Source organism: Hippopotamus amphibius, chromosome 4, assembly GCF_030028045.1.
Source record: "Hippopotamus amphibius kiboko isolate mHipAmp2 chromosome 4, mHipAmp2.hap2, whole genome shotgun sequence".
Lineage (NCBI taxonomy): Eukaryota > Metazoa > Chordata > Mammalia > Artiodactyla > Hippopotamidae > Hippopotamus > Hippopotamus amphibius.
In genome coordinates this window covers 82,842,266-82,855,986 of record NC_080189.1, presented here as the reverse complement: position 1 = coordinate 82,855,986, position 13,721 = coordinate 82,842,266, and positions in this window count along the sequence as shown.

The following is a 13,721-nucleotide window of genomic DNA, read 5'->3' as shown; positions in this document are numbered from 1 at the left end:
CATGGAATAAAATCTATGTCTAACTTCGTAGCAAAACACTCCTGTTTTTTAACTTGAGGTCTCTTTTATTTGGATGACTAACCAGATCCCCCCTAACCCATCCTGGCACAAATAACTTTGCTGCATGTAACTGAAGAATTTTTTATTTCACCTCTATTAAATTTGGCACACTTCTTTTTTGTTTGTTTTAAATTTTTACAGTCTACATCATTTTGGCATACTTCTTAAATATGACAAGACAACTTTCATTCTTGCTTCTCTCATATGTGAATTCTTTTCACCATACTTGCACCATCTACAGATCCTCCTCCTTGCACACAGAGCATGATGGAAAACAATCTTGAAGAACCCAGAATGCACAGATGTGTCTATAAAACAGGATACATTTCAGGATTAGAACAAAATCCTGGTGACAAAATGTACATAGTTTTTGAAGTAAAATTAGCAAAGAGATTAAAGGTTAAATCTGTACACCATAGCCAATTAAAAAAAATTTTGTTGGAGTATAGTTGATTTACAATGTTGTGTTAGTTTCAGGTATACAGCAAAGTGAATCAGTTATACATACGTTCATTCTCTTTCAAATTCGTTTCCCATATAGGTTGTTATAGAATACTGAGTAGAGTTTCCTGTGCTATAAAGTAGGTCCTTGTTGATTATCTGTTTTCTATACAGTAGTGTGTATCTGTTAATCCCAAACTACTAATTTTATCCCCCACCCCCCACCATACATTTGTTTTAGAAATCTCTGAGTCTGTTTCTGTTTTGTAAGTTCATTTGTATCATTTTTTAAAAAAATTAGATTTCACGTATGAGTGATATCGTATTTGTCTTTGTCTGACTTACTTCACTCAGTACGATACTCTCTAGGTCCATCTATGTTGCTGTAAATGGCATTATTTTATTCTTTTTAATGCTCAATAATATTCCACTGTCTATATGTACCACATCTTCTTTATCCATTCATCTGTCGATGGACATTTAAGTTGTCCATATCCTGGCTGTTATAAATAGTGCTGCAATGAGCAGTGGGGGTGCATGTGTCTTTTCAAATTATGGTTTTCTCCGGATATATGCCCAGGAGTGGGATTGCTGAATCACATGGTAGTTCTATTATTAGGTTTTAAAGGAACCTCCATACACTTCTCCATAGCGGCTGTACCAATTTACATTCCCGCCAACAGTGTAGGAGGGTTCCCTTTTCTCCTTAACCGAATTTTGTCCATGTGGATGTGAATATGGAACTCAACGTAGCTGAGGTCACCCAGCCTGTCCTGTGACATTTGTGTAAATTGTCTCAAGACCTTTCCCACTTCCTTTGGGAAGACTAGTCTTTTGCAACATTTCTGCACATTGCAGGGTTTTTATATTCTTGTTGTCTCTTGTGGGCCTGAGCTCCTGTTCCCAGTCAAGTCCGGCTCTTGCCTCTAGCCACTGTTCACTGCTGCTCTTCGTGATCCTGGATGTAGAACCCAGCTCCTCTGTGTTCTCTAAAAACTACCCACAGCTGACATTGTTTAGGTACCAGACTTTACTGAACATTTCTGGGAGATGGAAGGATTTGGCATCGATGCCTCCTAACATTGAATGTTAAACTTTCCTTTGCTTAAAAGTGCTTTGATCATCCAGGCTGCTTTGTTGCCTTGTTCCCTAAAACCCTCCCCTCTCAACCACCCTCACTTCAGAAAGCAGAGCCACTTGGCTCTTCATCCCTGATAGGACTCTGGGCTAATTTCATTATCTAACGAGTCAGTAATTTGCTCTGCTTTTGCAGCGAGGAATCAGAAGAGGTTTCCTCTCTCCCTCATGAACCTCCATCTCTATCGCCCCCCCGCCACCAAGTCTTTGTATGTGGAAGTGAGCAGAATATTTATTTATTGTATATGACTTATACAGTTTCCCTCAGAAGGCAGAATCTAGTGTCAGTTTTGGCTTTCAGTAACATTGTTTTCATTCTCTGTTACATGTAGGATTGACCCAGTAATGCTGTGAATTATAGAAAAAGTGACATAATTCTTAGGTCACCAGGCACAGTCCTGCTGGCCGGGAGTAGCTTCTAATAGTGCCCCTTGCATTCTCAGAATGCCCTGGTTGGGAATGGTAAATTATCTGACTATAGTCTAGTTCAAGAGAAGTTGACGGAATTTTGAAAATATATCATTGATGGGCTAACACCAAAACAAAAGGGGGGATTGAGGCTATTTGGAGTAATTGGGACAAAAAGTGGATTCATTTTAGAAAAAAAAATTTTAGTTTTAGTTCATTTGAGATCAGTGACCTGTGATCTAATCTATTCAGGCATTTATAGTGCCTGGAGCTAAGGATCTTACCAATGTCTGGATTTTTTTGTTTGTTTCTTTTTAAATTTTATGAAGTATAGTTGATTTACAATGCTGTGTTAATTTCTGCTCTACAGCAAAGTGATTCAGTTATACACATGTATTCTTTTTCATATTCCTTTCCATGTGGTTTATCATAGGATATTGAATATAGTTTCCTATGCTATATATACAGTAGGACTTTGTTGTTTATTCTCTATATAATAGTTTGCATCTGCTAATCCCAAACTCCCGATCCTTCCTTCCCCCACGTCCTCTCCCCCTTGCTCCCCCTTGGCAATCACAAATCTTTTCTCTGTGACTGTCTGTTTCGGTTTCGTAGACAAGTTAATTTGTGTCGTATTTTAGATTCCACATAGAAGTGATATCATGTGGTATTTGTCTTTCTGTGTCTGACTTACTTCACTTAGTAAGATAATCTCTAGGTACATCCGTGTTGCTGCAGGTGACATTATTTCATTCTCTTTTATGGTTGAGTAATATTGTGGTATATATTATACACACACACACACACACACACACACATCTTTATTCATTCGTTGATGGACATTTAGGTTGTCCATGACCTGGCTGTTGTAAATAGTGCTTGCAATGAATACTGGGGGTTCATGTTTCTATTCAAATTACAGTTTTTCTCTGGATATATGCACAGGAGTGGGATTGCTGAATTGTATGGTAGCTCTATGTTTAGTTTTTTAAGGAATCTCCACACTGTTCTCTATAGTGGCCATACCAAATTACATTCCCACCTACAGTGTAGGAGAGTGCCCTTTTCTCCACACCCTTTCTAGCATATGTTATTTGTAGACTTCTTGATGATGGCCATTCTGAATGGTGTGAAGTGGTACCTTATTGTAGTTTTGATTTGCATTTCTCTATTAAATAGTGATGTTGAGCATCTTCTCATGCCTCTTGGCCATCCATATGTCTTCCTTGGAGAAATGTCTATTTAGGTCTTCTGCCCAGTTTTCGATTGGGATATTTTCCAAGCAAGACCCTACTTCCATTCTATCTCGGTAGACAGTGCTCTTTAATTCACAATTCTGCAACTTAAAAAAAGCTACATTTAATATAATAAAAATGTCAGAGGCATAATATTTAAAATATGTTTTACAGATGTTTATAACAAAGGAATAAGAGGTGCGCTTTAATACTAGAAGCTAAAGAAATTAAAGAACAATTCCCTAAAAAAAAGTTATCTTAAATTCCATTTTGGGGGCTTCCCTGGTGGTGCAGTGGTTAAGAATCTGCCTGCTAATGCAGGGGACATGGGTTCAAGCCCTGGTCCGGGAAGATCCCACATGCCACGGAGCAGCTAAGCCCGTGTCCTGCAGCTACTGAAGCCCGCGAGCCTAGAGCCCATGCTCCGCAGCAAGAGAAAACACCGCAATAAGTGTCTTCATTGCAGTGCCTGCACTGCAATGAATAACCCCCACGCTCCACAACTACAGAAAGCTCGTGAGCAGCAACAAAGACCCAACACAGCCAATAAATAAAAAAATAATGAATAAATAAACAGTTCTTTAAAAAAAATTCCATTTTGCTGACCACAGGTTTTAAAACTCACTCTAAAGAATAATAATACACACAATAATAATAATGATTATGTCATATATTTAAACACACACACCAAAAAACCCCACAAAAATAGATTAGTGATCTAGGAACATGAAAAAGCAATATCAATATAAGACAGATACAAAGGGACAATAAAGAAATTAAAAAGAAAACAGTATATAATGTTACTTCCAAGAATTTCAAGTAGTAGTTCTCAAACGTTATAGTATCTAAAATTCACCTGGAGAGCCAGTTCAAAATGCTGATTCCCACACTCAACCCCAGCCCTACAGATTCAGAATCTCTATATTTGAGAAGAGACTCTAGGAGAATAGTTCAGCCAATGTAGAGATAAACTTAACTACTGGGGAGGGATCCGGAAAGCTCATGTTGCCTGGCTGCAGACTGATGGGAACTGGGGACATGCCTTCCCCAACCAAAAGAGCTTCATCTGAACTCAGTGTTCTTATTGTCCATGACTTTTTTTTAAATAAGTGTATTTATTTATTTATTGGCTGCCTTCGGTCTTCATTGCTGCATGCAGGCTTCCTCTAGTTGTGGTATGTCGGGGCTACTCTTTGTTGTGGTGCATGGGCTTCTCATTGTGGTGGCTTCTCTTGTGGAGCACTGGCTCTAGGTGTGCGGGCTTCAGTAGTTGTGGCATGTGGGCTCCATAGTTGTGGCTCACAGACTCTAGGGTGCAGGGTCGGTAGTTGTGGCATATGGGCTTAGTTGCTCTGCGGCATGTGGGATCTTTCCGGACCAAGAATCGAACCGGTGTCCCCTGCATTGGCAGGTGGATTCTTAACTGTACCACCAGGGAAGTCCTTGTTCATGACTCTTAGTCTAACGTCTCAGAAGCCTGCCAGATAACTTGCCAATTAGTTTTCAGACAACATTCAGCACAATTAGTAACTATTCAGGATAATATGATCATGAAACAGAGTTTAGAGCTTGCACTTGTTTGTTTCCCTTTTAGAAGGTAAAATGGCAGGGTTGCTGGGATATTCCAGTGGAAGGCAAATCTAGTTCATGTCTAGCATCTTGACAAATGGTCCTGGCCTACATCTCCATGGGAAGATAAGAGGACAGGATATCCTCTGTCTCTTTTGGTTGGGACCTAGTTTCTAAATTTCTGCCAAAACAACTGGTTCCTGGACCCAAATCACGTGATGTCATGGGCTAAGCCTCCACTCGACAACCATGGCTCCACAGCAACTAACTCCGAGAAACATAGTCAAGAATAAACGTGGATTAATAATATCTGGTACTGTGATACTCGTATATATCTCTCTATGTACCTTGAACAGGGGAGGGTGACTGGGCTTACTTTCGTTCACCCAACAGGCATTTCCAAGTGCCTCTTTTTGTGTCACTCTACCATGGGAAAGATGAACATGATACGTTCCTCCTTCTTTAATGAGTTCATAGCCCACAGCACAGGACAGACACATAAGTGGAATTGGCAGGATGATATGTTGATGTAGTGACCACGGTGGGTTGTTTTCCCCCTTGGCCTTTCCAATATTGTTCCCTTGTTTGTAGAAGGGCAGGGTTGATACAGCAGAGAAGCAAAAGTTCCAAAATAGATTCTTTAAAAATTGACAGAGTCAGTACTTTGCAGAAGCCTCAGCCTTTTGTGTACCGAAACTCAAACTTTACAGCAAAAACAAGACTTGACAATATGAGAGCCAGTTTCACTGCCCCAGTAAGGAAGCATTCCTAGGGACTGAGGTAAAGCAGGAGGAGGAGACAGGTTCAGGGAGATGAGAGCTGAGAAGGAAGCGGTGCTTTGCTCCGTGCTCTGAGAAGGAGTTCTCGGGTGGGGAAGGAGCAGAGATAGACCCTGCAGAGAGGTCTGAAGCTCTGACAACAGAAAGACCTCACTTTCTATTTCCTTTGAGAGGTAGTGAGTCTTGTAAACCAAATGTCCGCCTTCTCCCACCCTTCTCCTCTTCCCTCCCCCTACACACCCTCTTGGGCATGATGAGGAAGCAGCTGAGAAAGACCACCTCTGTGGCAAGTCTGAATTTCCCAGAGCCCCAGAGTCACAAGGCAGACAAGAGGTGTGGGGTGCTGGGAGAGGCTTGGTGGTCAGGAGCAGCAGGGTCAGGATGAGGACCGAGGACCAGAGACTAGCTGGGACCGTAGACATCTAAGAGAGGCCGACAGCAGATGCAGGTGATGGAATGCTGTGGGGATGATGGCATTTGAACCAATGGTAGTGTGGACAGAGGCCAACTGATGCCCAGATGCCTCCTCACTGGTGATGAACACAATAAGACCATCCTCAATACCAGCCCCAAACTCAGAGACAACCCAGGAGAGAAGAGTTCCCTGAATGAATCCAGGAAAGCCTGATTCATCTGAGTTTACAATGAACTAAGATGAAATGTATGCCACTAGGTAGAATATGGACGCAAGAGAAGATTTAAGTGTTATTTTTTTGCAGACCTGAGTTTGTGGACTGAGATGATGCTTGCTACATAGGCAAGTGTAGTGTGATGAAGGCAGATGGAACACTAGATGCCACGTGAGCACGAGTGAGAGGTTTCCTACCCACAGTCTGGGGAGGTCAGAGTGAGCGAGGAGATGCATTGAGCAGAGTATTGTAGGATGAAGGCCAGAGGCAGTAGGTAAAGGGCTCCTTAAATCAATTTCATAATGGCCAGGGAGGACGCATAGTGAAATGCAATGTGTCGTGTAAGTCAAGCCAAAAAAAGCCCTTTCATGTAAAAGCCATGATGTTTCCTGAGTGTTTAGAGAAATGACCTGATTGCATTTTCATTTCAGAGCCGCTGTTCTGGGTAAACGTAAAGAAAGGCTTGGGGATTGGTCACTCTGGGATTCCTGCTTCTGGAGGCTGTCTCATTCTCTCCCCTGGCTTATCTTTACTACTACATCACACTAATTCTCATCGCCCCAAACCTGCACTGCAGGGGAAAGGAGGCATTTCTTTCCTGATTTTATAAAGTGACAGCCTGCTTCCTGTCCAGGAATAAGTGTTTGGGAAGGGAAAGTTACTGTTTAGTGTTAAACTTGGTGCAGTTTTAATAGCCTAAGCTTTGATAAGGAAACTAGGATAAACGGGTGTGATATTTAGCGCATAGAAATGTCTCCTTACACAAATGTGTACATACATAATGTTCCTTATTAGTGTTACTGAGAATGAAGTTGAAAAGAAACTGAAAAATGTGTTTACTTTTATTTATACAAAGTTTACTTGAAAATAATGATTCATACTGCTCTGTGCAGCCTGTCCCCTGATGGAGGTAGGCTGGTGGGGGCAGCGGGGGGGGGAGGGGGGAGCCCTGGCAGCCCAGTTCTGGGGGGCTGCATGAGGCGTTCCTGGAAGCCCTCTCACCTGTCTGTATCTTCCACCTTCTCAGTGATTCTGTAAGCTCTTTGATACTTTATGAGAAATCTCTTTCTGCTGCTAGAGTGGATTTTGTTTTCCACACACTGACCAAAACAGATCAAGTAAATACCTTAAAAAAAAATCAAATGTGCAGTGGTTAAGATCATGGAGCTCTGAAGTCTGATTGCATGGATTTGAATTCCAACTGTATCCCCTGCCTGCTCCTTGATTTTTTAAACATTTATTTATTCTTTATATTGGAGTATATGACTCACAATGTTGTGTTAGTTTCAGGTATAGTGCAAAGTGACTCAGTTATACATACACACATATCTATTCTTTTTCAGATTCTTTTCCCATATAGATTATTACAGAGTATTGAGTTCACTGTGCTGGACTGTAGGTCCTTGTTGCTCACCTATTTTTACTTTTTAAATTTTTTTTAAATAAATTTATTTATTTATTTATTGGGTGTGTTGGGTTTTTGTTGCTGCATATGGGCTTTTTCTAGTTGCAGTGAGCGGGGGCTACTCTTTGTTGTGGTGTGCGGGCTACTCTTTGTTGTGGTGTGCAGGCTTCTCATTGTGGAGGCTTCTCTTGTTGCAGAGCATGGGCTCTAGGGACACAGGCTTCAGTAGTTGCGGCACATGGGCTCAATAGTTGTGGCTCACAGGCTCTAGAATGCAGGCTGAATAGTTGTGGCACACGGGCTTAGTTGCTCTGCAGCATGTGGTATCTTCTTGGGGCAGGGATCGAACCCATGTCCCCTGCATTGGCAGGCAGATTCTTAATCACTGCACCGCCTAGGAAGTCCCGCTCATCTATTTCATATATAGTAGTAGTTCTGTTCCGAGAACTTGTTCATAAATCCAATTCGTTTGTAAGTCCAACAAAGTTAGTCTAGGTACCCAACTAACACAATTGGCTATATAGTACCGTAATGCAATAGGTTTATAATACTTTTCACAGAATCATCCAAAAAAGCAAACACAAAAAATATATAAAGAAATCATTTTTAAGTACAAAAAGCACAGTAGTACAGTACAACAGCTGGCATACAGGAGCTGGAATCAAGTGAACAGGCAAGAAGAGTTACTGACTGGAGGAGGCAGAGGTGGTGGGAGATGGTAGAGCTGAAGGATCATCAGCAATAGGAGATGGAGGGCAGGCTGCAGTTTCACTCATGCCTGATGCAGATGGCACCGGTTCTGGTTCCTTGCTGGATTCAGTTCTATCTACCTTCTTGAAAAAACAATCCAGTGATGTCTGAATAGTAGCTCTTTTTTTCCTCATCATAGATGACATGGCAGCCCTGGATTGCATTTTTTTTTTCAGATCTTTATTGGAGTTTAACTGCTTTACACTGTTGTGCCAGTTTCTGCTGTACATCAAAGTGAATCATCTGTATTTATACATATATCCCCGTATTCCCTCCCTCTTGAGCCTCCGTCCCACCCTCCCTATCTCACCCCTCTAGGTCATCACCCATCATCAAGTTGATCTCCTTGTATTATGCAGCAGCTTCCCACTAGCTATTTATTTTGCATTTGGGAGTGTATATATGTCAATGCTACTCTCTCACTTTGTCCCAGCTTCCCCTCCCCCCTCACATCGTGTCCTCAAGTCCATTCTCTACATCTGCTTCTTTATTCTTGCCCTGTCACTGGGTTCATGCTAACGCATATATATGGAATCTAAAAAAATGGCACTGATGAACCCACTGGATTGCATTCTGAACAGCTGCTGCAACTTTCGTGTACCATTCTACAGTTGAGTCCTGTGCCTGAAAATCTATAGTGTCTCCTCAAATAAAGTCCCCTTGCCCTTTCCTGCATCATGAATCTCTTTGGTTCTTCAGTTACTTCTTCCTCTTGTCTCTCTTCGTCCTTTCTCTGGGCCTCCAATTCCATCAGGTCTTCATTAGTAAACTCCTCCTGTTGCACAGCAAGGAGTTCCATGAAGTCGTCCTCTTGCAGATCTAGCTTGAACTAAAGATATTGTACTACTGTACTCTACACAGTACTGTACAGTAAAGTACACAAGAGCATAACAGCTTGTAGAGGATGCATGCACGTGACAATGTACACCAGACACCTGAACTTAACTTACGTTATTAGACATGTGAACACATGCATCTTTGAAATTTCACAACTTGAAGGTTCGAATGTAGGGGACTTGTATATGTTAATCCCAAATTTCTAATTTATGCCTCCCCACCACCTTTCCCTTTTGGTCACCATAAGCTTGTTTGCTAAGTCTGTGAATCTGTTTCTGTTTTGTAAATAAGTTTATTTGAATCATTTTTTAAGATTCCATAGAAAAGTGATATCATATGATAGTTGTCTTTGTATGACTTTCTTCACTTAGTATGATAATCTCTAGATCCATCCATGTTTCTGCAAATGGCCTTATTTCATTCTTTTTTTACGGCTTAGTAGTATTCCATTGTATATATGTACCACATCTTCTTTACCCTTTCATGTGTCGATGGACATTTCAGTTCCTTCTGTGTCTTGGCTATTGTAAACAGTGCTGTAATGAACACAGGGGTGCATGTATCTTTTGAAATTATAGTTTTGTCTGGATATATGCCCAGGAGTGAGATTGCTGGATCATATAGCAACTCTACTTTTAGTTTTTTTTTTTTAAAGCTCTTTATTGGAATATAATTGCTTACACTCTTGTACCAGCTTATGAGGTACACCAGAGTGAATCAGCTGTATTTATACATATATCCCCATATCCCCTCCCTCCTGTGACTCCCCCCCACGCTCCCTGTCCTGGCCCTCCAAGGCATCACCCATCATCAAGTTGACCTCCCTTTGTTATACAGCGACTTCCCACTAGCTATCTATTTTACAGTTGTAGTATATATATGTCTATGCTACTCTCTCACTTCATCCCAGATCCCCCTTCGCCCCCCACCCCCCAAACCGCATGTCCTCCAGTCCATTCTCTACATCTGTATCCATATTCTTGCCCTGTCACTGGGTTCATCAGTGCCCTTTTTTTTTTTTTAAAGATTCCATATATATGAGTTAGCATACAACATTTGTTTTCCTCTTTCTGCTTATGTCACCCTGTATGACAGACTCTAGGTCTATCCACCTCATTACATATAGCTCCATTTCATTCCTTTTTATGGCTGAGTAATATTCCATTGTATATATGTGCCGCATCTTCTTTATCCATTCATCTGTTGATGGGCATTTAGGTTGCTTCCATGTCCTGGCTATTGTAAATAGTGCTGCAATGAACATTATGGTACATGTTTCTTTTTGGATTATGGTTTTCTCTGGGTATATGCCCAGGAGTGGGATTACTGGATCATATGGTAGTTCTATTTTTAGATTTCTAAGGAACCTCCAAACTGTTTTCCATAGTGGCTGTACCAATTTACAGTCCCACCAACAGTGCAGGAGAGTTCCCTTTTCTCCACACCCTCTCCAACATTTGTTGTTCCTAGATTTTTTGATGATGGCCATTCTGACCGGTGTGAGGTGATACCTCATTGTGGCTTTGACTTGCATTTCTCTGATGATTAGTGATGTTGAGCATCTTTTCACGTGTTTGTTGGCCATCTGTATGTCTTCTTTGGAGAAATGTCTATTGAGGTCTTCCACCCATTTGTGGATTGGGTTATTTGCTTTTTTGGTATTAAGCTGCCTGAGCTGCTTGTATATTTTGGAGATTAATCCTCTGTCCATTGCTTCATTGTCAACTATTTTCTCCCATTCTGAGGGTTGCCTTCTTGTCTGTTTATGGTTTCTTCTGCTGTGCAAAAGCTTTTAAGTTTCATGAGGTCCCATTCATTTATTCTTGATTTTATTTCCATGATTCTAGGAGGTGGGTCAAAAAGGATCTTGCTTTGATGGATGTCAGAGAGTGTTCTGCCTATGTTTTCCTCTGCCTATGTTTTATAGTGTCTGGCCTTACATGTAGGTCTTTCATCCATTTGGAGTTTATTTTTGTGTATGGTGTTAGGAAGTGTTCTAATTTCATTCTTTTACATGTTGCTGTTCAATTTTCCCAGCACCACTTATTGAAGAGGCTGTCTTTTTTCCATTGTATATTCATGCCTCCTTTGTCAAAGATAAGGTGCTTGGGTTTACCTCTGAGTTCTCTATTCTGTTCCATTGATCTTCCTTTCTATTTTTGTGCCAGGACCATACTGTCTTGATCACTGTGGCTTTGTAGTATAGTTTGAAGTCAGGAAGCCTGATTCCACCAACTCCATTTTTCCTTCTCAAGATTGCCTTGGCTATTCAGGGTCTTTTGTGTTTCCATACAAATCATGAGATTTCTTGTTCTAGTTTTGTGAAAAATGCCATTGGTAATTTGATAGGGATTGCATTGAATCTGTAAGTTGTTTTGGGTAGTACAGTCATTTTCACAATGTTGATTTTTCCAGTCGAAGAACATGGTATGTCTCTCCATCTGTTTGTGTCGTCTTTGATTTCTTTCATCAGTGTCTTATAGTTTTCTGCATACAGGTCTTTTGCCTCCTTAGGGAGGTTTATTCCTAGGTATTTTATTCTTTTTGTTGCAATGGTGAATGGGAGAGTTTCCTTCATTTCTCTTTCTGCTTTTTTGTTGTTGGTGTATAGGAATGCAAGAGATTTCTATGCATTAATTTTGTATCCTGGTACTTTACTAAATTCATTGATTAGTGCTAGCAGTTTTCTGGTAGAGTCTTTAGGGTTTTCTGTGTATACTATCATGTCATCTGCAAAGAGTGACAGTTTTACTTCTTCTTTTCCAATTTGGATTCATTTTATTTCATTTTCTTCTCTGATTGCTGTGGCTAAAACTTCCATAGCTATGTTGAATAATAATGGTGAGAGTGCACACCCTTGTCTTGTTCCTGTTCTCGTAGGGAATGCTTTCAGTTTTTTACCATTTAGAACAATGTTGGCTTTTGGTTTCTCATATATGGCTTTTATTATGTTGAGGTAATTTCCTTCTATGCCCATTTTCTGGAGAGTTTTTATCATAAATGGATGTTGAACTTTGTCAAAAGTTTTTCCCACATCTATTGAGATTATCACATGGTTTTTATCCTTCAATTTGTTGATATGATGTATCACATTGATTGATTTGCATATATTGAAGAATCCTTGCATCCCAGGGATAAACCCCACTTGATCATGGTATATGATTTTTTAAATATGCTGTTGGATTCTGTTTGCTAGTATTTTGTTGAGGATTTTTGCATCTATATTCCTCAGGGATATTGGCCTGTAATTTTGTTTTTTTGTGACATCTTTGCCTGGTTTTGGTATCAGGGTGATGGTGGCCTCATAAAATGAGTTTGGGAGTGTTCCTCCTTCTGCTATATTTTGGAAGAGTTTGAGAAGGATAGGTGTTAGCTCTTCTCTAAATGTTTGATAGAATTCGCCTGTGAATCTATCTGGCCCTGGGCTTTTGTTCGTTGGGAGATTTTTAATCACAGTCTCAATTTCCGTGCTTGTGATTGGTCTGTTCATACTTTCTATTTCTTCCTGGTTCAGTCTTGGAAGATTGTATTTTTCTAAGAATGTATCCCTCTCTTCCAGGTTATCCAATTTATTGGGATATAGTTGCTTGTAGTATTCTCTCATGATCTTTTGTATTTCTGTGGTGTCCGTTGTTACTTCTCCTTTTTCATTTCTAATTCTGTTGATTTGCGTCTTCTCCCTTTTTTTCCTGATGAGTCTGGCTAATGGTTTATCACTTTTGTTTATCTTCTCAAAGAACCAGCTTCTAGTTTCATTGATCTTTGCTATTGTTTCCTTCCTTTCATTTTCATTTATTTCTGATCTGATCTTTATGATTTCTTTTCTTCTGCTCACTTTGGGGTTTCTTTGTTCTTTCTGTAATTGTTGTAGGTGTAAGGTTAGGTTGTTTATTTGATATTTTTCTTGTTTCTTAAGATAGGACTGTATTGCTATAAACTTCCCGCTTAGAACTGCTTTTGCTGCATCCCATAGGTTTGGGGTTGTTGTGTTTTCATTGTCATTTGTTTCTAGATATTTTTGATTTCCTCTTTGATTTCTTTAGTGATTTCTTGGTTGTTTAATAGTGTATTGTTTAGCCTCCATGTGTTTGTATTTTTTACAGTTTTTTTTTTTTCCTGTAATTGATATCTGGTCTCATGGTGTTGTGGTCAGAGAAGATGCTTGATACGATTTCAATTTTCTTGAATTTGCCGAGGCTTGATTTGTGTCCCAAGATGTGATCTATTCTGGAAACAGTTCCGTGTGCACTTGAGAAGAAGGTGTATTCTGTCGTTTTTGGATGGAATGTCCTATAAATCTCAATTATCGAGATGGTCTAATGTGTCCAATTTAAAGCTTGTACGTCCTTATTTAGTTTCTGTTTGGATGATCTGTCCATTGATGTAAGTGGGTTGTTAAAGTCTCCTACTATTATTGTGTTACTGTTGATTTCCCCTTTTATGGCTGTTAGCATTTGCCTTATGTACTGAG